Source organism: Coenobita brevimanus, chromosome 45 (assembly GCF_032717465.1).
Source record: "Coenobita brevimanus isolate Jiangsu-jjx chromosome 45, ASM3271746v2, whole genome shotgun sequence".
Lineage (NCBI taxonomy): Eukaryota > Metazoa > Arthropoda > Malacostraca > Decapoda > Coenobitidae > Coenobita > Coenobita brevimanus.
This window is the reverse complement of record NC_136998.1, coordinates 38575675-38600216: the sequence shown is the minus strand read 5'-3', so window position 1 is coordinate 38600216 and position 24542 is coordinate 38575675.

Below are 24542 nucleotides of genomic sequence, written 5' to 3'. Positions count from 1 at the left end.
CTACCTTCCTTTCACACCATATTCCATTTTTTTCCTCCTTTCTGTTTGTCTCTTTTATCTTCCCATATTCCTCCTCCGTCCTCACCTTTTGTCGTTTCTTTTACCTTCCGTTTGTCTCTCCCGTTTTCCTTCTTTCCTCACGATCTCCCATTTATTCCCCCCCCTTCCGTTTGTCCCTCCCATCTTGTTTTATTCCTCCTCCTTCCTCACCTTTTGCCGTTTCTTTTACCTTCCGTTTGTCTCTCCCGTTTTCCCTCTTTCCTCACGATCTCCCATTTCTCCCCCCTTCCGTTTGTCCGTCCGTCTGTCGCTAAGAGGAGGGAAAGAAAAGAGTGGAGCAAAACACGTAAGGGAGGGGAAAAAAGAGCTATATTTCTTGCCCCCTGTATGCCGAGACTGGGAGGGAACGCAGAAAATGCCCACTTATTTGCCCGTCTCTGCGCCATTTGTTAGCGTGGTAAGTAGCAGCTGTCAGGAGAGCGGCCTCGGCAGGAGATAGAGAGGGGTAGGAGGAGGAGAGAGGGAGAGATGAGAGAGGGGAGAGGTACGAGGAGGAGAGAGGAGATGAGGGAGCGGAAGGGTAGGAGGAGGAAAGAAGGAGAGATGAGAGAGGGAAGGGGTAGGAGGAGAAGAGAGGGAGAAATGAAAGAGAGAAGGGGTAGGAGGTGGAGAGAGGGAGAGATGAGAGAGGGGAGGAGGGGAAGGAGGAGAAGAGAGGGAGAAATGAGAGAGGGGAGGAGGGGAAGGAGAAGAGAGGGAGAAATGAGAGATGGGAAGGATAGGAGGAGAAGAGAGGGAGAAATGAGAGAGGGGAAGGGTAGGAAATAAAGAGAAGGGAGACGGAGAGGGGATAATAAGAAGGAGGGTGAGGAAGGTAAGAAACGGAGGGACAGCAGGATAGGGGGAGGAGAGAAAGGGGTAAGAGCGAGGGAAAGGGGTAGAATGAGGAGAGAAGTAGGGGAGAGAGAGAGAGAGAGAGAGAGAGAGAGAGAGAGAGAGAGAGAGAGAGCGTTAAAATAAAGAGGATGGAAGAGAGAGGTGGTGAAGAAGAGGCGGATGTGGCCGGAAAAAGATGGAGGAGAGTTGGGGTGAAGGAGAGAGAGAGAAAAATGACGGAGAAAAATGTGGGCGGGTTGTTGGAGATGAAGAACTAGAAGACAGAGTGAGTAAAGAGGAGACGAAAGTGGTAATGAATGATGGGGAGGAAAAGAATGAAGAGAGAGAGAGAGAGAGAGAGAGAGAGAGAGAGAGAGAGAGAGAGAGGATAAGATATATGTAGTGATGAATGTGGAAGATGAGTAGGTAAAAGGGAATGATGAAGAAAGGAAGAGGAAGAGTTAGATGTCAGAACAGAATGATTTAAGGAGAGGTGATATTAAGGATGAATGATGGAGATAATGAATAATGGTAGAGGAATGGGTGGAGGAAAGGGGGAGATGGGGAGTTAGAAGGTAAAAAGAGTGAGTTAGTAAGAGATGGATGATGAAAGTGATTGGTGGACGAATGAAGATCAAGAGATAGAAGAAAGAAGCTAGTGAGCAGAGATGAATGTGGTTATGAATAGTGGAGATTGAGAGATAGAGGAGTGTGGTTAGGAAAGGAAATGAATGCATGAACAGAAGCAGGAAATACACTGTTAAAAGATCAAACAAAATATTAAGGTAAATTTGTGATGTATGAGATGGATGAGTAATAGACTAGATAGCATTTACAGAGCGCAAACCTTCGCTAACGCCTTTCTGATCTACTGTTGCTATTCCGCTCTCCCACCAGACGAAAACTTTTATGGTCTCACATTATCATTTGACTCCACGGTCTTTGTCTGACCTGTCACACAATCTCATAGATCATATCCCTAGACCAACGCCAATGAAGAGAACGATTTATTCCTGCATGCAGAACCGGATCCACCTCAAAATCCTATAACTTTCATTTGGCATCTGGTATACGAATAGACAGACACAGGCGAATCCATTACCTTCATCCAGCATTGTTAGCGGGGATAATAAAAGAGAATGAGCGAAGTAGGGATCTATGAGAGGACGGATCGCTGGAGATGAAAAGCAAGAAGACAAATGATGAGTTAGTAAAAAGAGAGAGAAGTGCGTGACTAATAAGAGAGATGGAGACGTGAAGAGCGAAGAGGAGCTGAGAATGGGGGAGAGAAGAATGAGGGGGATAGGTAGTAGACGAGGGAAAAGATTAATGGGTGGATATATGAGAGAGATGAAGACAGAGGAGGGTGACTGGAGAAGAGATGGTCTGGTTGAGAGAGAGAGAGAGAGGCAGAGAGAGAGAGCGGTTGACGAAGAGAGATGGAGGGTGCTAAAAGATGGAGTGAGATTGGGTGAGGAAGAACTGACTGGATGAATGTAAGAGAGAGAGAGAGAGAGAGAGAGAGAGAGGTGAAAGATATAAAACTTTGTGAAAAAATGAAAAGTGGCGGTATTACAAAGGAGTGGAGATGACACGAAAAAGACAAAAAAAAAAAAAAAAAAAAAAAAATCCAAGCGTGGGACGGAAGGTTGAAAATTTCCCAACTCTTTTCGCCCCAATCCTGATAAATATGCCACTTTGTCCACACGATCGATAAAGGTGTCAAGTTTTTCCCTAGTCTACCCCCCCCCTTCTTTTTTTTTTTCGTTCAGACGCACAAAAATACACACACATACAATCGCGCACACACTCATACACATACACTCACACACACACACACACACACACACACACACACACACACACACACACACACACACACACACACACACACACACGGCGCGACAGATGAGGCTGGGGGCATCTTAGACAAACAAGGGCCCCCTACCTCCACACACCCCTCCACGGCCGCGCCTCACCCAAAACACATTAACACCACGCACGTCAAAGAACCACGAGGGCATTTCCGTTTCGTTTTATGTTCCACAAACAATGTAGGGGACGTGGGAAGGCAGGGGGAGGCGGGGATGTATGGTGGAGGGAAAGGAAGAAGGGAGAAAGGGGGAGGGAAAGGAGAAATGAGGGGAAGAATGGTAAAAAGGGAAGGGAAGAGTAGAGAAACGAATAAGGAAGGCGAAAAATGGGGTGTATGATGATAGAAGGAAAGAAGGGAAGAGAGGAAGGAAAAAGATGAGAGGAAAAGGAAATGGGGATTAGGGGGATGGGAAGGCGGATGAAAAGGAACACGAAGAGTCGAGAAGAGGGAAGGGAAGAATGGTAATGCGGATCCTCATCATTGTCGTATTCCCGTCCACGTTACGTCAATGCTACAATCAATTCCAGTGTGCATATTCTGGCTGTCTATCTCAAACGTCAGAGTCCTGCTGGTTGTTGGCCCAGCAGCCTCAGTGTAAATGGCATTAACCACATTCTGACCACAGGGGATAGCAAGAGTAGAGATTGGTGTGGGGGGGTAGGGGAAAGGGATTGGATGTATAGCCGGGGGAGGGAAGAATGGAGAAGATGGAAGGGAAGGAGATCGGTGGAGGGGAGGGGAAAGAGATTGGGTGTTTAGTGAGGGGAGAGAAGAATGAATAAGATGGGAAGAAAGGAGAGCAAGGTGAGAGCGAAAATGTAAGATGAAATGAAGGAAATAAAAATGGCAGATGGACTGGAAGTTGTATAATGAAGGAAAAGAAAGGAAAGGCGATAGTAAGGTGGGGGGAGGAGAAAATTGGGTGGTATTGTGAAGGGAAAGGTGAAGAAGAAGAGAGACATGTGATAAAGGGAAGGGAAGAGGAAAGCTGGGACGTGAGAAGCACAAGGAAAGTATTGTAATAGAAAACTGGGAAGGGAGAAGGAAAGGAAGGGAAGGGAAGGGAAGGGGAAGGAAGGGATGGCAGCTGCACGGTTCAGTGGAAAAGGTAGGATGGTCGCAAGGAGAAACTGGAGAAGAGGGAAATGTGATAAAGGGTGAGTAGGCAGGAAAAGGACAGTAGTACAGATGGAAAGGGAGGAGGAATGAAATGATGATAGCTACACAGTTTAATGGAAAAGGTGTGATGCTTGGAAGAACTGGAAAGGAAAGGAGGAGAAGAGGGAAAGAGAGGGGACAGAAGGAGAAGGGAGAGTAGGAAAAAGCAAGAAATGAGGAGGAGGGAAACGATGACAGTTGTACAGGTAAGAGGAGGAAAAATGTAAAGAAGAGGAATATATGATGAACTGAAGGGGAAGAGAAAGAATATGGATGGACAGGCAGGGGAGAAAAGAGAGGAGAAACAGAGATAAGAGATGATAGGGGAAAGGTAGCAAAGGAGGAGGAAGGGAAGCGTAGACAGCTGTACAGGTCAATGAAAAAGGTGGGATGGTCACAAGGAAAACAGGAAAAGCACAATGAAAACGAGATGACATGGAAGGTGATAAAATGGGGCATGGGGAAGTGAAAGAGACAGAGCGGAACGAATGGTGGCAAGGAGAGGGAAAATGTGTGTGAGTGGAGGAAGGGAGAGATAACGGAAAAGGAGCTGGGTGTTGAAAGGATGGAAAGATTGAAAAGGATGGGAAGGGGAAATAAGAGAAGTATGGAGAGAGAGAGAGAGAGGTTTGTGTGGAATGCAGAGACGTGTAGGAAGAGAGTGCGAGAGTGAGAGAGGTGTTACATGATTGGAGAAAAGAGGGACAGAAAGGGAAGGAGGGGGGTGTAAACGTAGGAAAAGGCACGTAGGAGAGAGAATGATGGGATGGGTAGGGGAGGAGAAGAATAGGGGGTGTCATGGTTAAATGTAGAGAGAGCACGTGGAAAAGGGAGTGTGTGGAATGGGTGGGGAAAATGTGTCTGTGTGTGTGTGTGTGTGTGTGTGTGTGTGTGTGTGTGTGTGTGTGTGAGAGAGAGAGGGTAAAAGGGCAGAGGGTAGGCAGGTAGGGGTGAGGGGAGCGGCGCCCCCCTCATGTCGACTGGGTCCTACATGGCGACTGACGTGTTAATATTTATCCTACATCGCCTGACTGACGCCCGGGGTCATTTTGGCCTCGCAGGGGGGGTCACGCTGCCCTCCCTCCACTTCCCTCTGTTACCCCTCTCTCCTCCCCTCGGTTACCTCTCTCTCCTCCCCTCTGTTACCTCTCTCTCCTCCCCTCTGTTACCCCTCTCTCCTCCCCTTTGTTACCCCTCTCTCCTCCCCTCTGTTACCCCTCTCTCCTCCCCTCTGTTACCCCTCTCTCCTCCCCTCTGTTACCTCTCTCTCCTCCCCTCCTTCCTCTCCCCTCTGTAACCTCTCTCGCCTCTCCTCCTCTCTCCCATCCCCTCCTCTCCCCCATCCACTCCTCTTTCCCTTCCACTCCTCTCTCCCCTCCACTCCTCTATCCCCTCCCCTCCTCTTCCCTACTCTCCTCGAAAGCCGGTTTCCCCTCTCTCCCCTTTTCCCGTTAAGCGCCCTTTCTGTCCCCTCCTGCCATTCCCTTTCTACCCCTTCTTCATCTCCCCACTTTCTCTCCTTCCCTCCCCTCTCTCTCTCTATTTCCTACTGCCCTTTCCGCTCCTCTCACTCTCTTCTCCCCTCTACACGTCTCCCCTTCTCCTGATCTCCCTCTTCCTCTCTCTCTTCTCCCCCTCCCTCTCCTCTTCTCCCCTCTCTTCTCCAATACTGGCACCTCCCCTCCCACTCAGTCCTCTATTGTCTGTCTGTATGTCTGTCACCACTCTTCATCCTCCCCTCTGACCTGTCTGTCTGTATGTCTGCCTGTCTGTGTCACTTCCCTCACCCATAACCACCCCTCAGTGATGTGTCTGCCTGTCTGTTTGTCTCTTATCTTCCCTGTACTCCTCGCCTACCTTTCAGCTTCTTGTGTGTCTGTCTGTCTATCTAAATGTCTGTCTGAAGGGGTTAAGTCACGGGGGCAGGGGACTAGGAGCAGGGTAGAATAGATAACAAAGCACAGACGGTGAAACAAAAGACAGTCGGAGTAGACATTGGTGTGGTGTAGTTTGGTTATCACGGCGTTACCCCACAAATTCAGTGTTAGTCAGTGGAGCTCGAACCCACCACTCAGAGCGTCCTCCAAAAGTAGGGCCAGTACTAAACCGACCGAGCCACCGATTCACCCTGATTTCTGTCTTTCTCTCTTTCCCTCCCCCGCCCTTTACTCCCTCCCCTTTTCCCCCCTTTACCTCGCCTTCTTAGTCCCTGTGTTTGTCTGTCTCTGTATTTGCCACTTCCCTTCACCATCTCCTCTCATCTGTCTGTCTGTCTCTGTCTCTGTCTCTCTCTCTTTGTCATTTCCTTTCATCCCCTCCTCTGATGTCTGTCTGTACCCTTCCTTCTCCCTTCCGATCCCTCTGTCTGTCTGTGTCCGTCTGTTTGTCTGTGTCGCAAATCTCCCTTAACTCCGTTTCCCTTCCCTCACCCCGTCTATTTTTGCCACCTCTTTTAACACTCCGTCCATCCCTCTTCCTGTGGTATTGTGTATCTGTCTGTCTGTCTGTCATTTTCCTTGGCCTTCCCTCCTGTTCACGTCACTTTTTCTGTCCATTTGAATGTCGCTTCTCTATCCCTCCATCCCTCACCCTGTCCATCTCTTTTCATCTTCCCTCTACCGTATCTTTATGTCACTTTCTTTGCTCTGGACCTTCCTACACGTCCATCTTTCTCTCACATTCCTCCCTCCCTCTTCCATCCTAGTTTCGCCTCTTCTTCCCTTTCTCTCCCTCCTCCTTCCGTCTCTTTCCTTCCTCCGTCCTTCCTTCATTCCCATTCCATCCGTTTCTCGCTCCTTTCTCCCCCCCTGTCTGTCTGTCTGTCTGTCTGTCTGTCCCTCCTTCCATTACCCTGCCCATCTGTCTGTCACTTCCCTTCTTTCTTCCCTCCCTCTCTGTCAGTCTATCTGCCTGTCACTTTCACCTTTCCTCCCTCCCATTCCTCTTCCTCGTCTGTCACTTCCATTCCTCATCATCATCATCCCGCCTCCCTCCCCGTCTCTCTCCTTTCTTCGCGTCTCTCACTGTCTCATCTCTCCATCTTCCATGCTCTTCTCTCAAGTCTTCTCCTTTTCCTCTTCTCATCCACTTCATATCTCTCTCTCTCTCTCTCTCTCTCTCTCTCTCTCTCTCTCTCTCTCTCTCTCTCTCACACACACACACACACACACACACACACACACACACACACACACACACACACACACACACACACACACACACACACACACACACACACACACACACACACACACACACACACACACACACACCGCTCGCTGGTGCAGTGGTAACGCTCTCGCATGCCAACTGGTGGACGGGAGTTCGCGCCTCGCTCAGGTTGCGAATAGTTTCACTGACGAAGTGGGTGGTTACTGTCCCCTTTGAGCAAGGGGACGGGTGTGTGCGTGTGTGAAGGTCACAGCCTTGCCCTTAGATGGGACTATATGAGCTCTCAGCTCCCTTCCGGGAGGGTAAAAAGCTGACGATCACGACCATCAAGTGATCCTGACCGACCCGGTGAATTACACACACACACACAAGCAGTCAGTCTTTTCACATCGTCCTTCTTTCCTTCATCTCATCTCGCTTCTTCTCTCTTCCCCTGTCTCCCTCATCTTTTCTTTCTCTCCACCGTAATTATTCCATTCTCTTTCTCCCGTTCCCCTCTTAATTTTCCTCCCTTTGTTTCCTTCCCTATTCTCCTCCCTCCCTCCCCTGTCTCCCCTCTCTCACCCTTTTCTCCCTCTGTCTTCTGCCTTCTTCCTGTCTCTTCCTCCCTATTTTTTCTCCCCTGTTTCATCGTTTCCTCCCTAAGTCTCCTTGAACTACACTCCATTTTTCTCCCTCTGTCTATTTTTTCCTTCCCTTCTCCCCTTTCTCCCTCCCTTCTCTCCCGTGTGAATAGTTCTGGCCGTGAGATTAGTTCCGGCCGTAGCAAGAAAGAATAGAAATAAGAAAAATCCACCATTGATTTCAAGAAGTTAATGCAGTGACGTCTGGGTGTATTACAATGATGCTTCCCTCACACGCATATGTTCCATTCATGGGGAGATCTTTCGTAGTGAAGGGGTTTATTTTCATCTCCTTTCTCCCCCTTTTACACACTCACCATTTCCCTCCCTTGGTCTCCTCATACACTTCCTTCATTTCCCTCCCTTGGTCTCCTCATACACATTCATTTCCCTGCCTTGGTCTCCTCATACACTTTCTTCATTTCCCTCCCTTGGTCTCCACATACACTTTCATTTCTCTCCCTTGGTCTCCTCATACACTTTCATTTCCCTCCCTTGGTCTCCTCGTCCCTCCCAATCTCAGCGTCTCTCGAGAAATAACAGGAAAAACTCTGGGAGATAAGGGCGAGACGAGAAGAGACCAGTGGGACTCGAAGGAAATGAAATAGTCTCCCATACTTGTGCTAAAAGGGTTTTGGGGAGAGAGAGAGAGAGAGAGAGAGAGAGAGAGAGAGAGAGAGAGAGAGAGAGAGAGAGAGAGAAAGAGAGAGAGAGAGAATTTTAAAATGAAGTGGTAAAGGGGGAGAGGATGATGATGCGGAGTGGAGATGGAGAAGAGAGATGGTAGGGATGGATCTGCGATAGAATGGGAAAAGGAGAAGAAATAAAATAATATGAGGTAGTATCTCTCTCTCTCTCTCTCTCTCTCTCTCTCATTTCATTCACTAATTTCTGTCCATCCTTTCGTAAACCGTCTTTCTCCTTCTCCTTTCCTCTTCCTCCTCCTTCCAGTTCTCCCCGCTTGTCTTTGCTTCCTTTCCCTCCACCCTACATTTCTCGCCTCCGTCTTCCATTCCTTTTTTTCTCCTCATCTATCCTTTCCTTACCAGCCATTCATTCTTTTATCTTTTTCATCCCTCCCTCCTTAAACTCCTATCGCTACTGCCACCTTTAATCTCGCTCCCTTCGTCCCTTCATCTTTACTTACTTTCCCCCTTCTTCCCTTCCCTCCTTTTCCCATCACCCCTTCCTCCGTCCCGGTCACCTTTTCTTCCCTCCCTTTTTCTTACCTTCCTCCCTCCTTCCTTCCCCCCTCATCTCTCCCTCTCCCCTTCCTCCCTCCTTCTCTGCTAGTGAGCGATACTGGTGTGAGGGCGGCTGTCACCTAACATAACCTGCCGTGGAAAAACTAGTGACATGACAAGTAGGGAGTTATGGCTGCGCTGTGAGGCCCGTCTGTCTCCTTTGGGGGGTTGAAAGACAGGGCAGGGCTGGGGGATAGGGCTTGGGGTTGACAGAAAGGGCCACGGGCTGAGCAAAAAGGGCTTTGGACCGAGAAAAGGGGCTGAGGACCGTAAAAACCTACGAAAGGCTGGGAGCAAAGCACATAAGGAAAACTGAGTGGGGAATTGTCTGGGAGGTCTATGTATGTCTCTGTGGGAAGGAGAGGGCTGAAGGCTCAGAAAGTGGGCTGGAGCTAGAGGAGAAGGCTGAGACTAAGGGCTAAGGAGAAGGACTGGAGGTCAGAGGAAAGATGTGAGGAAAGGCTGTCTCTTGGTGAGAGGTTAAGGGACAGGGCAAGGCTGGGAGAGAGGGCTGAGAGCTGAGGAAAAGGACGTAGGGCTGGAGAAAAGGGCTGAGGGCTGAGAAAAAAAATAAAAAATGGAAAGAGGTAAGTGCTAAGATACAGGGCAAAGAGGCGGAGGAAAATGACTGAGGACTAAGACAAAAAACAAAAGACTAGGAGTGCTTAGACCAAGGTGAGGAGTAGGACTGTCTATCTCGGATGGCGGTTTTTGAGAGAGAGAGAGAGAGAGAGAGAGAGAGTAAAGAAGGGCCTCTCCTCTCTTTCTACGCCTCTCACCCCAACATCTCAACCTGACACCCGCCAAACACCTAAAGAAAAGAACCCTTGAATGTCGCGTCCTGTGTGTGTGTGTGTGTGTGTGTGTGTGTGTGTGTGTGTGTGTGTGTGTGTGTGTGTGTGTATTTCTTTATTGACTGATTTTGGATTATATCCTCTTTTGTTTAACGATGATGATATAAATGATGATGGTGGTGGTGATGATGATGATGATGATAAAGATGATGGTATTAATAATAATAATAATAATAATAATAATAATATAGTCATCATCTTCATCATCATCATCACCATCATCATCATCATCATCATCATCATCATCATCATTATTCTTTCCCATAATAATCTATATTATTCTTTTTCATCTACACCTTTATTCCCTCTCACTTTTATCCCCATTTATTATTACCCTCCAAATATCCTGCTGCCCCACCCCGAGTTATGGCAACCGTGTGGGCTGTGTGGTAAATAAATGGTGGGTGTCTGAGGCTCCTGTGTGCTGTGACAAGAAGTTAATATGTGGTCATCTGTTGGCAGGAGGGGCGCCCGACGTATCAGCTGCTGCGGGGTGCAGGATGAAAGGTAAGTACATGTGTGTGTGTGTGAGAGAGAGAGAGAGAGAGAGAGAGAGAGAGAGAGGAGAGAGAGAAAGAGCTATTACTTGGGAGGTGAACAATGAAAGGTAAGCTCACATGTGACATGTTTTATATATACTGTATATATACTTATTTGTTTATACTGTAAATATATATGTGTTACATTATATTTATTTACACATATATGTTACTTTATATTTATTTACATGTGTTTATATGGACTCCTTGACCCTAGAAGCAGTACCAGTACCGTAGCCTACAAGAATAAAAGAAATATAGCAAAGGCAGAAGGTTCTGTCTAACCGTTCTAAATTTACAGGAAGCTAAGTATTACGGGGAAAGATAGGAAAGATGGCAGTCGTCTTTACAACCACCAGACAAAAAAATGTGGTCTTTCGTGTAAACAGCAAAGAAAGATGAAGGAAAAATGGCAGAGGAATATTACAGAGGAAGATGGCAGAGAGGGCTGGTGGTGGCGGTGGTGGTGGTGGTGGGCATCACATGTCCCGCGGCTCCTTGTTTAGTGTAGCCGGCGAAATTCTAGCATTTAATCAGGGGGCTTAAGGAGGTGGGCGGTATTAGGGGCTCCCTCTTGGTCGGATCTACTCAAGGGGTTAGATCCTGAGGGAGGGGTGGAGGAGGGAGAGATCGGGAAGAGGAGAAAGAAAAAGAATGGGAAGAAGAAAAAGAAGTTTACAGAAAGAGGAGAAAGAGGAAAGTAAGAAGAGGCAAGCTTTTTACTATTTTTAAGTAGATATAAGAGCTAAGGTAGGAATAGAGGGGTAGTAGGTAGCTTTATAAAATTTTAGGACTGTGCTACAAGAATATGATAAAATTAACAAAAGAGAAAAAAAACACACACACACACTCGATCAGTTTCTCCAGCCAAAACGGACAGGAAAAGTGAGAAGTAAACCTTGCAACGTACAAGAAACGGACATGGAAAATTTATAGGTGAGGACGAAAGAATAAAGCATAAGATCATACATATAGTGAAACCTGAAATTGAAATAATAATAATAATAATGATGATGATGATAATTCTCTCCTAAGTGATTCTGTGACTAGAACGAGGAGAATGAGAAGGAGAGTTATGAGGTAGTAGAAAAAGAGAAACCGTAGGAAAGAAACGAAGAGAAAGAAGGAGGGATAGAGGAAGAGAAGAGGGAAGGGAGAAATATGAGAAGGAAAGGAAAAAAATGAAGAAAAGAAAGAAGACTGTAAGGGAGTGAAAGAAGATAGGGAGAGACAAGAAACGTGAGGAAGGGAGGGAAGAGTTAATGAGGGCGGAGAAGAGTGAGAAAGGATGAGATATGAGGTGAGGAAAGGGGGAGATTGAGGATAGGAGGGAAGAGGGATAATGAGAGATGATGATGATGATGAAGATAAGGAATAATGAAGCGAGGAAGGGGGAGGAATAGGATATGGAGATAGGAGGTAAGGGTAGATGGGAAAAAGGGGGATTGGAAGCGAATGAAGCGAAGAATGAAATGAAAAGACAAGGCAGAAGAGGAAGAAAAAGAGAATAAGGAGACGGTTTGAGATAGAGGAGGAATACGGAAAGAACAGGAGGATGGAAGGAAGCAGGCGGAGCAGAAAAGAAGAATGGAAAGAAGAAAAAGGAGGGAGGAGATGGAGAGAAAAGTAGATGAAGAAGGAGGGAGATGATGATGATGATGATGATGGGGAATGAACAGATGATTGTAGTAGGGAAGAGGAGGAGGATGGATATGGAGGTGGGGAAGGGCAAGGAGGAAGGGAACAGGGGTGAGGGTGGAAGGAAATGATGGGAAAAACGTAGATAAAGAAAGGAATAGATAGAAGGGAAGGGTAGAAATGGAGGTGGGGAAGTGAGGAACAGGGGTGAGCGTGGGGGATGATCCTGGCAGCGTGGTGGGTTGTGGTGGGAAGCGGAACTTAATCTCTCGACTTAGTGGGAGTTCTAGCCAGTCGAGAGAGAGAGAGAGAGAGAGAGAGAGAGAGAGAGAGAGAGACTGTGGAGAAGATATTGGAGAGACTCCGGGATATTATATGGGAGAGAGAAGGACATCTGGAGAAGAAAAGAAATTGGATTAAGAGGAAGAGACGAAAGATGATGGAGTCCGTGTATATGAGAGAGAGAGAGAGAGAGAGAGAGAGAGAGAGAGAGAGATAAAGCGATAAACAGATTAGACATTTGAGGATTAAGAGGCAGAAGAAGGAAAGGAGGGAGAGGCGAAGAAAGAGATACAGAGGAGAGATGGAGAGAGATAAAGAGGATGATGGTGCCAGGAAGATGAAGAAGAGGAAGAGAAACCATGAGATTATTCAGGAGAGAGAGAGAGAGAGAGAGAGAGAGAGAGAGAGAGAGAGAGAAGAAAAAGGAGGAAAGGGCAGAACAAGACAGAGTGGGAAACAAAGAAAGAAAGAAAAACAAATTTAATAAGAAAGGAAAATGGATAGAAAGGGAGTGGAAAGAGAGGGAGGGAGGGAGAGAAAAAGAGGAGGGGCGGAGACAAGAAGGGGGAGGAAAGGATAGAACAAAGTGAAACAGGGAGAGAGAGAATGGTAAGTAGTGAGAAGAAGAAAAAAGGACAAAGAGAAGGAAGTAAGAGGGAGGAAAAGAGGGCTCAGGAAGAGGGAAGGGAGAGAAAAAGGGAGGAGGGATGGAGCTAAGGAATAAGAGGAGAGGACAAAATAATGTGAGGCTGACAGAGAGATTGATTTCTTTTTGTGGTGATGAAAGAATAGACAAAAAACAGAGAATAAGAGGGAAGAGAGGAAGAAGGAAAGAAGTTAAAAGGGAGAGATGGGAGAAAAGAGGAAGAGGGGCGTAGATAAGAAGTGGGTGGAAAGGACAGGACAGAGTGAGACAGGGAGAGAAAGGCTAATCCCGGCTCACGTCTCGCCCTGACAATACGGTCGGTGGGTGTAATCTGCGTCTGTCTGTAATTGTTCCTGTCTACCTGTCTCTCCCCCTGTCAGAATTACTAGGGGCTCTCCGGGGCGCCTGTCTGTGCTGTCTGTCCCCGCCTGTCCATCTCATTCGCTCGTCCTTTGTGCTGTTTTCACTGTCTATAATTGCTTCTGTCGCGCATTTCTTCTTGGCCTGAATTACGGTTAGAAAATAAGAAAAGAGGACAATTGCCTTAGGTCGATGGGTCCATACTAGGTAGATTCTCTCAAAGGTATGAATAGACATTGGAATAAGACAAGGATAGCAAAGGCAACGCCTCCCCTCTCTCCCCCGACCATCAAACCCTCCATCCGAAACCGCTAGGAAAAAAGTTGCCAATGCAGCATTCATAGGGAGAGAAAGTAAGTGAGAAGGATGGAGGGAGAGAGGGATGGAGGGAGAGAGAGAGGGAGGGACAGAGGGAGGGAAGGAGGGAGTGAGGGATTACAGGTTAAGCCAGGTTGAATACCAAAGGGGGGGGAGTTACATCCAGTACTTTTGTGTCATAGAGGTTGCTCAGGGAACGTTGTTTGCGACTGTACAGTACATACATACATACATCAGAACTTACACATACATACGTACTGTACACATACATACTTTCATACGTACATACATACATACAAGCATATGTGTGACGTACTGTAGTGAGGTAGGTGGGTAGTACATACATACATACATACATGCATACATCAGTACTTACACATACATACATACATGCATACATCAGTACTTACACATACATACATACATGCATACATCAGTACTTACACATACATACTGTCACACGTACATATATACATACATACATAAATACAAGCATATGTGTGATGTACTGTACTGTAGTGAGGTAGGTGCGTGGGAGTTGAGCTGGGTGGATAACTGGGTGGAATTATCTCCCTGGAGGGCGTGTTGGGTGGGTGAGAGATAGGGATAAGAAGTGGATGAGAGGTTGATGAGAGATGGATCAATGGTGGGTGGGTGAGGTGGATGAAGAGTGAGTGGGTGAGAGGTGGGTATGAAGTGGATGACCGGTGGTTAAGAGATGGGTGAGAAATGGTTGGGGAGAGGAGAGTGAGAGATGGGTGAGAAATGGATGAGGTGGGTGAGATGTGTGTGAGAGATGGTTGAGGTGAGTGTGAGCTGTGTGAGAAATGGGTGAGGGATGGATGAGAGGTGGGCAGGCACATGAAAGAGACAGTGTACGGCCATGACCCCGTGAGGACGGCGCATGTGACCTGGCCTCTCACCCTCCAAACTAAAGGTCAATTAAACCCTTGATGATAAATCCCCACGGCTTGTTGGTGTGTGTGTGTGTGTGTGTGTGTGTGTGTGTGTGTGTGTGTGTGTGTGTGTGTGTGTTACGTTATTTATTTTATACACTCAATCCCTCTGACGTTATATCTATCAATTTACGCAAATTCCCACTTTACGGGGCATTTCCTTCTGTCCCCATCGTAAATATTAAGTCACATTATCCTGGTCTCCATATGCTTTTCCAAATGTGGACAAAATACTTTCAGTTGAATAAGTCTGGTCACAGTGATAACAAGACCAGGAATCATTCACCTCGTCACAGTATCCTTGGTTTTGTGTAAATCGGAGAAGGGGAAGGTGATGGGGGAAAGGAATGGGGAGTGCAGAAAATCGGAGAAAGGGAAGGTGATGGGGAAGGGAATAGGAAGGGAGTGAAGGAAGTCGGAGAAAGGGAAGATGATGGGGGAAGGGAATAGGAAGGGAGTGAAGGAAGTCAGAGAAATGGAAGGTGATGGGGGAAGGGAAAGGAGAGTGGAGAAAGTCGGAGAAAGGGAAGGTGATGGAGAAGGGAATAGGAAGGGAGTGAGGGAAGTCGGAGAAAGGGAAGGTGATGGAGAAGGAAATAGGATGGGAGTGAAGTAAGTCGGTGAGAGAGAGGGAAGGTGATGGGGGAGGGAATGGGGAGAGAGCGAGGGAGGGTTCAAAGGGGTGGATGTTGGTGTAGGGCGGGGGGTGTAGGGAAAGAGATGATGTAGAGGAGTGTGGGTGGGATAGGAGTGGGTGGTTTGTAGGAGATGGAAGAATAGAGGGAGTTTTAAAGGGTGGCGCTGGGAGTGGGGGACTGTGAGGATCGGGGGTTACAGGGGAGGGGGGCTAGAGGGTGGGGGTTGGGGTTGGGGTATGGAGGAGGGGTCTTTATAACTCTCCTTATCTCCCTCTGACGTTGATAACACTTAATGATGAATGATCCGGGAGAGTTAGTGTCATCGTTTGGGCTAGCTAAATGATTTATTGACGTCACGTTTTTATCTGTGTGTGTGTGTGTGTGTGTGTGTGTGTGTGTGTGTGTGTGTGTTGAGTGAGGTTGTGTGGGATAATCCTTGCTCCTCTTGGTTTTTCTTTGTGTGTGTGTGTGTGTGTGTGTTCTTGAGTTAGGTTGTGTGGGATAATCCTTGCTCCTCTTGGTTTTTCTTTGTGTGTGTGTGTGTGTTCTTGAGTTAGGTTGTGTGGGATAATCCTTGCTCCTCTTGGTTTTTCTTGTGTGTGTGTGTGTGTGTGTGTGTGTGTGTGTGTGTGTTTGTGTGTGTGTGTGTGTGTGTGTGTGTGTTCTTGAGTTAGGTTGTGTGGGATAATCCTTGCTCCTCTTGGTTTTCTTTGTGTGTGTGTGTGTGTGTGTGTTTGTGTGTGTTCTTGAGTGAAGTGATGTGGGATAATTCTTGCTCCAATTGGTTTTTCTTTCTTTGTGTGTGTGTGTGTGTGTGTGTGTGTGTGTGTGTGTGTGTGTGTGTGTGTGTGTGTGTGTGTGTGTGTGTGTGTGTGTGTGTGTGTGTGTGTTTGCATCAACTTCTACATTTTTCTTTATCTTTGGTGTAGGGAGAGAGAGAGAGAGAGAGAGAGAGAGAGAGTAACGTCACGAGGATAAATTAAGAGTGATGGCAAGAATGTTCGCTTTGTGGAGACAGACGTAAAGAATAACAAGAGTGAAAGACTAAGTATAGGAGTGAAAAGACGCAGGAGGAGTAGGAGCGAGAGTGAAGAGCGAGAAAATGGAGTGGGGGAGGGGAGTAAAGAGAGTGAGAGAGTGGAGTGGAAAGAAGAGTGAGAGACAGAATGAGGAAGGACGGGAGTAGAGATAAACAGAGGGTGATAGGCAGGGGTAAAAATAAACAGGATTGAGGGGTAGGAAGAGGAGGGCAGGAGTGCAGGGAAGCAGTGAGTGTGAAAGACGGGGTGAGAAGACAAGAAGAAGGAAGTGGGAGGCAGGGTTAGAAAAATACAGGATAAGCAGCAGTAGCAAGGGGCAGCTCGTGAAAAGACAGTAATAAAGAGGACGAGTGAGGGAATGGGGTGCAGGACTAAGCATGAGAGGCAGAAGTGATGTTAAACAGAAGCGAATGAGAGGTAGGATAAGGAGAGACAGAACTGAGTGAGAGACAAGATGAAGGGAGAGAGAGAAATGAAGAGACACCGTGAAGGAATGAGGTACAGGAGTGAAAATAAATAGGCCTGAATGAGAGACAGCATGACCAAAGAAAGGGATGAGATGGAGATAGACTGAACAGGGACAGTAGCGAGATGGAAACAGACTTAGGATAGACAGGAGTGAGGCAGAGACAGTATGAGGAGAGACAGCAGTGAGATAGAGACAGGATGGGCAGAGACAACAGTTAGATAGATACAGGCGGAGGAGAGACAGGAGTGAGATTGAGACAGGATGATGAGAGACAGGAGTGACAGGAGTGGGTCAGCTGGGGTCCTTCAGCGTGACAGCGGGGGTCCACAGCTGATCCCTCAAACACATTAATCCACAGACTCAGCCGCTGGGGGGCGGGGGAGAGGAGGAGGGGGTTGAGGAGAGTGGCAGGGGGAGAATGGTGTGGATGGATGTGGAACGCGGAGGGAAGGAGAGTGGATGGTAAGTCATGGTGTGGGTGGTTGCGGAAGGGGGAGGGGAGAGAGTGGAGGAAGAGGGCGTGTGGAGAGGAAGTGTGGTAAGGCGTGATGTGTGTGGATGAGGGAGCGTGTAGAGGGGGAGAGGGGAAGGGAGAGAAGAAAAGGGAGCAGGGGAGCGTACGGGAGGTGAGGCTTGATGTGAGAGGATGGTGAGGGATTGACGTGAATAGGAGAGGGGTGAGAGGAGGAGAGGAGAGTGTAGGAGGGTAAGGTTTGGCGTGAGTTAATGTGAGAGTTGAGGGAACGTGAAGGATGGATGTAGGTGGGTGGGAGTGAATGAGGGGGGATGAGGAATGGGTGTGGAAGGTGGGAAAGTTGGATGAGTGTAGATGTTAAAACAAGAAGGATAGTACGGAGGAAAGCAAGGTAAGAAGGGAGCTAGTGAAGCAATATAAGGAAGAGTGAAGGTTGAATGAAATACTGAGTTGAGGTGAGTGGGGGAGTGAAACAGAGTGAGACTGGGTGGGGAAGAGATGAGACAAAATGAGAAAGTGATAAATGAGAGAGAGAGAGAGAGAGAGAGAGAGAGAGAGAGAGAGAGAGAGAGAGAGAGAGAGAGAGAGAGAGAGAGGCAGGGATTGACAATACGAAGCAGAGTAAGTCAGGAAATGACAAAGTGAAGCAAACTGAGGCAGGGAAGAACAGGGTGATGCAGAGTAAGGCAGGGAAGGACAGTTTGAGACAGAGTAAGGCAGGGAAGGGTAGGGTGAGGCACGGAAAGGGTAGGGTGAAATAGGGTGAAAATTAGGTCTCTCGTTGGGGTGGAGGTGATGGGCTGATGCGAGAGTGACAGCAGAGTACTTAAGGGTGAAGGATGGGTAGTTAAGTGGGCGGGAGAGTGTGTGTGATGGACAGGTCATTTCCAGATTAAGGGCGGGTCATCCCCTCCCTCGTGAATTGACCTCTTGAGACAGGTCAGGTCAGGGCAGCCAGGTGATGGGGATAGTAATTTTGACGCTATTAGGAACACACCGGGTTTCTCCTTTAATGACCGTGACCCAATTTAAGTCTTAGCCATTCGGAGTTTTGGTACCTCCTATGAAAACCCTTGGGATCATCATTAGCATTATCGTTAGGTTGAGATAATCCCTTTTCACCTTTTTTCTTTTTTTTTGTCTCTTGTCTTCCCTTCCTCTCTTCGATCCTCTCCAATTTTCTTCACCCATCTTCTGCTTGTCTTCGCTTTCTTAAATACCCTCCATCTTTCTTCACTCTTTCCACTCCCCCATACCACAGTTGTCGTATTTTCTTATATTCTGAGATGCTCATCACCATTTTCCATTCTTATCCATTTCGTTTTATTCTCTTCCTCGTTCCAGTTACTAAAACACTGAAAAAAATTTGTACTGTTTATGTATTTATTTATGTATTTTTAAAGAATTCAGTCATTTGAATGCTAAGGCTTGGTTACATGAAATTCGATTAGTTTTAGTTATGGTCTAGAAATGAGTCTCCTTGGTTACTAATCAAATCAAACTACTGTGACTACACTTGGGCATCAATTGGCCTGATAGGGGTTAGGGATTTTTGTCAGGTTAGAGTAAAAATGTGCTGTCATAATTCCTCTCGTTCATATAAAATTTCCTCATCAGGTTTTTTCCCCTTGCATGATCTTCCTTCTTCGTTTTTCTGTCACTTCGGCCTCAGGAACTTGTAATGGTGTAGGAAGGAGGAGGAAGGACTTATTTACTATCCTTGTTTACGTAGTAGTCTTGCATGTAGACAATCGCAGTTTAGTATGAGCTAACAGGTTTATTGCATCTATCTTTTTTCTTATGTTCTCTTATCTTCTTTGCTATCTTTGTCTTATTCTGATAGTTTAGTTACACTTTTGTAGGAGGTGCCTAGTACGGGCCAACTGTCCTACTGCAGTTATCCCCTCTTCTTATGTTTTTTACTTTGCCCTTCCGTTCAGCTCCATTTCACCTTCTTTCTCTCCCTGTTTATTCACTTTTTCATTCTCACCTGTCCCTACTCCACCCCCTCCTCTACCTATCTCCTCCCCACCCCTGTACGTATCTCCTCCCTCCCCTCTACCAATATCCTCCCTTTCCTCTACCAATCTCCTCCCTCTTCTCTACCTATCTCGTCTACGTATCTCCTTCTCTTCCTCCTCTGCCTACCTTGTCTCCTTCCTCTACCTGTCTCCACCTCCTCCTCTACCTGTCTCCACCTCCTCCTCTACATATCTCCTTACCTCTCCACCCTTCCAGCAGGATAAGCCAGATCAAGGGGCAGCATTAACCACCCAGACACTCAGTTTACCACAAGCAAACCAGAAAAAAAAGAAAGCAGAGAGAAAATAAGGGTAGAAGGTATATCCCTATTAATTTTAAGTCTTCCCTTTTTTCCCCTCCCGTGATTCGTGAAGGCCGGATGGGAGCCGGCGAGAGAAAAATATGGAGGGGGTGGGGGATGCTGCCTGGTTTCCCCGTGGGTTTCCCTGTAGGCTGAGTAAAATCGTCTGTGGGTGGAGATGATAAAGAAAAAAAGAATGTAATCACAATGGTCTGATATTTGTTTTTATTCTTTACGACAGGCCTCCCCTAAGCTGTATAAAGTCGTTTGGAACCGTAGGAATAATAGTAATAATTTGTATTTGAGAAAGAGAGAGAGAGAGAGAGAGAGAGAGAGAGAGAGAGAGACCACAGCACTGAAGGGGTTAAGAAAGAGTGGGAGGAGGGATTAGCCTGGATTAGCTTTGTCTGTTGGATTTACCGAACTGGTTGAGGCGGACAGGAGGTGAATAGTATTTTCTTTTTTTTTTTCAATAATTTATTTATTTTAAATCTCTTGATCTTTTTAAAATTGTTTCCTTGCCTATTTGAGATTCATTTTTCTTGTTTTTACTCTTTCTTATCTTTCTTTTGCTTTCTTTTCTGTATTTATTTGTTTATTTATTTACTTGTTTATATATTATATTGTCTTCTTTCTTTGCTTTTCTTTCCTACTTTTTCTTTCTTGTTTTCTTTCTTTCTTTCTTTCTTTCTTTGTCTATCAGTTTATAAAGTGCTGAGGATGGTTAGCCTCCTAATTAGACTGAATTTATTGGCATGTCATTTCGGCATGGAGATTTAGGATGTATTTTTTTTTTTTTAAGATAAGGAAAATGCTTTTTAATGTAATGTTTATATATATTAATGTGATATGCACTGTATTTATTATTGATTATTGTGTGTGTGTGTGTGTGTGTGTGTGTGTGTGTGTGTGTGTGTGTGTGTGTGTGTGTAAATGTGTGTGCATGTTCACCCCTCATTTTTTTTTTTTTAAATGTGTTCTACTCTGGACATAGGCTTCACATCCCGTTCCCAAGGTCCAGTAGTCCTCCTACATACACCTCCATACACCTCCACATGTCACCATTTCGGCGCTAACACCCATTGTCCATAGTGAGTACATGCCAGAGCTGTCTCAGAGTGGACAGAATTTGTAACACGTGCATCAAGGGAGGATTTGTATTAAGTAAGAGAGGGACATGTAGATAATTTCACCTTTAACAGTTGATAGGATGTGGGTCAGACGTGGAAATGTGGTATTGTTTTAGATGAGGTGTAAATTGGTTAAAAAAAAAAGAAAGAAAGAAAAGAAAAAGGGGACATGGTAGACGTCGACTGCACCTTAGCATACCTTGAGTAATTAAGATAATATTGAGGCGAAATTATAGTGAGAGTGTGAAAATAGATGTATTAATATATGGGTGAAATGACTGATAGACAGGTGCAGAGACAGATTGCTCAGATGATTAAGACTAACAGAGAGAGAGAGAGAGAGAGAGAGAGAGAGAGAGAGAGAGAGAGAGGGGGGGCGGGAGAGATGAATGACAAATATGAGTAGACTGATGGACAGACGGGTGACTGATACATAAATCATCTGATATATAGATACATATATTCCAGATATAGTGCATTGATATGCAGATACGTGGACACCTGACTAATTGGTCTGTTATGCCTTCCAAATGATGGAAAAATAAAACAGATCGATGGAAATGAAAACAGATAAGTAGACTTAGTGTAAATTCATATACAGTATATAGGTCGATGGACTGACTGACGAGTGACTGATTGACCCATTCAGGACAGTGACACCTCTTATATATATATATATATATATATATATATATATATATATATATATATATATATATATATATATATATATATATATATATATATATTTAACACCTGTGGTCTTATATTTTATTTTTTGGGGGTGATTTTGTGTAACGTAGGAAATATCACTCAGCTAGAAATTATAATCATTAAACTCTTCCCAACCGATTTTATATATATATATATATATATATATATATATATATATATATATATATATATATATATATATATATATATATATATATATATATGCCATAGTATTAGCTGGTATGTTATTTGTATCACTGTAATATCGACGTGATTTCCACGAGTTACACAATACAGGAAATTGAGGTGTCATTTGGGGAATAAATCGTAAGAGAAGAGGAATTACGAAATCGCCTAAGCCACCTAGCATACGACTCCTAATCTCCAGTAACCCTTTCAGAACCTGTGGAATTTTAAGTGTTTTTCTGGCTTCCGCTGAAAGGTAGTATAAGGCTCAGGTGGGGCTTCCCGTCCTGTAAGAGTAAAGAGATATGATAACGAGGGACGATTTTAGTCTCCCCTGATGGATTACCCCCTTGTCGGACTGGGAGTGCATAAATCGCTGAGCCGGGGGATTTACCAAGCGGGATTAATCAGCGTCTTGAAGTTAAATCCCCGCCTAATAACTTAATAGTCTCGGATTCCGCTGGTGTAGGGTTGGATCCCCTTTGAAGTGGATTTTATGGCTAGGTAAATAGATTCTCGGGTCTAATTCCACGGCTGATCAACGCCCCGCCTGTCTATCATCAACCATGTATGCTATCATTTGGCCAGCATTATCCAGGCGCTGATAACAGGACTCTGGTTATGTTTTTTAGCATGATAAAGGTTAAGGGTGATGAAAAGGCGTGTTTGGCCTGGTAGTGTGCTGGGTTTTGTGTGTGTGTGTGTGTGTGTGTGTGTGTGTGTGTGTGTGTGTGTGTGTGTGTGTGTGTGTGTGTGTGTGTGTGAACAAAGAACGTAGGCACTGGCACATAATCACGCATACATAAAATCATTTACACACACACACACACACACACACACACACACACACACACACACACACACACACACACACACACACACACACACACACACAAGTATATGCACACAGACATGTACATAAACCCGCCAAGCACATTCATAAGTACATGCAGATAAACACGTATAAGGATTATATTTATTTTCTGAGTAATTATAAATCTCCATACTTTCACGTCCTCACCTATCTTCATACATTCCTTTGCCACCACCACCCCTCTGCCCTCTCCCTCCCTCCACCCTCGTCGTACCCTATACCCCCCAAACCTTTCCTCCCTGCCTCATTTTCACCTCACCCCCACCACCCCAACTCCCCTTCACTTCACCTTGTTATTTCCCAGCTCGTCTCCCTTCACTTCCATTCCTTCCATACACACATCATTCTTCTTCATCTACCCCCACTCACCTCGACTCTCTCCCACTCACCCCAGTTCTTCCCCACTCACGCCAGTTCTCCCCCACTCACTCCCATTCGCCCCATTTGACCCCCATTCATCCCTTCTCACCCTCGTCACTTCCCTGTCTTCCCTCCATCATTCATTGTTGACGTCAGACATTGTTTTAGTGTTGATTGTCATTTGTTTGCAGTTATTTTGCGTTCTGTTTATTTTGATACTCGCTGTGTGTGTGTGTGTGTGTGTGTGTGTGTGTGTGTGTGTGTGTGTGTGTGTGTGTGTGTGTGAAAATGTGTGTGCATGTAGACCCCCACTGAATTACAAGGTAAGCTACGGCGTTTCGTGCCTCACTTGTCATTCCTCACCTTCTTTATGAGGAGGTAATTGTTTTGTCCCTCTGACTGACCCAATTCTTTACCTGTCTGGCCCTTATATTGCCTCATACTACAGTAGCTCCCCTTTTACCTTATACCAGCTCATAATATCTTACTTTACCTCACCCTTTTTCATCACATCACACTTGCACATATCATCACACTACCACACTCCCTCACGCTTCTACACCACCTCATTCTACCGCGCCATGTCCACTGCCACACCACGTCACACTACCACACCACGTCACACTACCACACCACTTCACACTACCACACTACGTCACACTACCACACCACGTCACACTACCACACCACCTCACACTGCCACATCACCTCACACTTTCATACCAACTCACACAACCACTTACCACCTCACGCAGTCTCACCACCTCACAGTGCCGTCACACTACCACACCACGTCATACTACCACACCACGTCACACTACCACACCACCTCACACTTCCACATCACCTCACACTTTCATACCAACTCACACAACCACTTACCACCTCACGCTGTCACACCACCTCACAGTGCCACACCATCTCACACCACCACACCATCTCACGCTGCCTCATCACTTCACACACACTACCACGTACCACCTCACACTATCACACCACCGCACTACCACACACTACCTCACACTACCACACTAACTCAGGCCAAGTAGATTTATGGAGGTAAATTAATACTCGCCCCAGAAATATTGAATGCTTAGGTATCGTATATTACCGGACTCCTCCTCCTCCTCCTCCTCCTCCTTCATTCTTCTTTTTCTTCCATTTTTGTTATTATTTTAGTAGTAGTAGTAACAGTAGTAGCAGCAGCAGCAGCAGCACCTGTAGTAGTAGTAGTAGTAATAGCAGTGGTAGTAGTAGTAGTAGTAATAATAATAGTGGTGGTGGTGGTAGTAGTAATAGTAGTAGTAGTAGTAATTGTACAAGTATTACCACCACCACCACCACCACCACCACGATTTACACCATCACCACATATATATATATCCAAACTTATAAATTTAATACACTTACAAGTGCTTTCAGGGTGCTTATGGGCGAGTTTATTTATGTTGGAATGTAAGGGAGAAAAAAGAGTGAGGGGAGAGAGGAGGACTGTGACTCACGGTGACTCATACTGCGTGACGCACCGCTTTATAGTCACCGCAAGTTATCTGTTTTTTTCCCCTATTTTTTCCTTGTTATTTGATGTTGAAAGAGAAATAGAATTGGTGCATTTTTTGAGGTGTTATTATTATCATTGTTTTTTGGGTTAGTCCTTTCATTATTATTATTATTATTATTATTATTATTATTATTATTATTACTGCTACTACTACTACTGCTGTATTATTATTATTATTATTATTATTATGATTATTATTATTATTATTTATTATTATTATTATTCGCTACC